This window comes from Cebus imitator, unplaced genomic scaffold (genome assembly GCF_001604975.1).
Source record: "Cebus imitator isolate Cc_AM_T3 unplaced genomic scaffold, Cebus_imitator-1.0 Scaffold507, whole genome shotgun sequence".
NCBI lineage: Eukaryota > Metazoa > Chordata > Mammalia > Primates > Cebidae > Cebus > Cebus imitator.
Genome location: NW_016107822.1, coordinates 1,339,009 through 1,340,566, shown reverse-complemented (window position 1 = coordinate 1,340,566; position 1,558 = coordinate 1,339,009). Strand labels below are relative to the sequence as shown.

Below are 1,558 nucleotides of genomic sequence, written 5' to 3'. Positions count from 1 at the left end.
TTCTACAACTCAGCATTCAACTTTTTAGGACCTTGCTACTCAAAGTGGGGTACATCAGCAGCAACACTGAGATCGCCTGGGAGTTTGTGAGAAACAATCTCAGATACACTTTACACCTATGGAATAAACATCTACATTTAATAATACATCCTAGTCATCTCATGCACAATATTTGAAAAGCGCTACACCAAAAGACAGAACTATCTGGGTATGAATTCTGGTTTTACCTCTTAAAAACTTAGTGACCTTGACAAACTGAGGATCATATTAATCATAGGTGAAATAGGAATAATAGAAACTCCTCCTTTGGCTGCTCCCAGTGCGGTGCCTCCCGGGTGACAAGAGCAGAGCCCCACCAGCCGCAGCTATGCACCCGCTGCTTCCCGAACCCTTGGGGTGGCCCACTGGCTGGAGGTGCAGATTCTTCCTAACCCGTTGGTGAGAACTGGGACACAAGATGGCCGCAAAGAAGCCCAAGGGTCAGAATAATTTGGCCTTCCACAAAGGCGTCACGGTGGGCAGTGCCGGTGTGGGCAAGGCAGCTCTGACTCTACGGTTCATGGACGATGAATTTGTGGAGGGCTATGAGCTTATCAAAGAAGGCAGCTATGGGAAGAAAACAGTACTGGATGGAGAGGAAGTTCAGATCGATATCTTAGAAACAGCTGGGCAGGAGGACTACACTGCTATTAGAGATAGCTACTTCCAAAGCAGGGAGGGGTTCCTCTGTGTGAAATGGAATCCTTTGCAGCTACAGCTGACTTCAGAGAGCAGATTTTAAGAGCAAAAGAAGATGAGAATATGCCATTTCTACAGATTGGTAACAAATCAGATTTAGAAGATAAAAGGCAGGTGTCTGTTGAAGAGGCAAAAAACAGAGCTGACCAGTGGAATGTTAACTATGTGGAAACATCTGCTAAAACACAAGCTAATGTTGACAAGGTGTTTTTTGATTTAATGAGAGAAATTTGGATGAGAAAGATGGAAGACAGCAAAGAAAAGAATGGAAAAAAGAAGACAAAAAGTTCAGCCAAGAGAATTAGAGAAAGATGTTGCATTTTATAATCAATGCCCAAACTCCTCTCTTATCTTGACCACACTAATAAATATAACTTATAAGCATTGCCATTGAAGGCTCAATTGAACTGAAATTACTTTAACATTTTGGAAATTGTTGTAAAGTATAAATTGGAACTGCAATAAAAGTCAAGTTTACTTTAAAAAGAAGTGGCTTCACCAAAAAGCAAAGTTCAACTTATTTCATTATTGCCAACATTTATCATGGTCCTGAATGTAGCATGCGAGCTTGTATTTCTCTGGCAATCTTTCTTGAAATATTAAATAAAGAGGTGAGAAAGGGGTGGGGAATGGGAGGAAAGGTGACTTTCTCTGGTGTTTTTTATAAAGTTTAAATTTTACATCATTTAAAAATGTCTTGGTCTTCTACTACTTTGAAAAATGACAATCGTGAACATGATAGTTAAGCTGTACCACTTTTTAAAAACCACTGGTATGCAAAATTTAGCAGAAAAGGTTATTGGTATGGTTGTTGCATGCA

General features: G+C 40.2%; 1 pseudogene; it reads left to right on the top strand.

The window, feature by feature from the left end:
- The first annotated feature begins 457 nt into the window (after positions 1-457).
- On the top strand, positions 458-1,065 carry LOC108292778 (annotated as a pseudogene).
- The last annotated feature ends 493 nt before the right edge of the window (positions 1,066-1,558 follow it).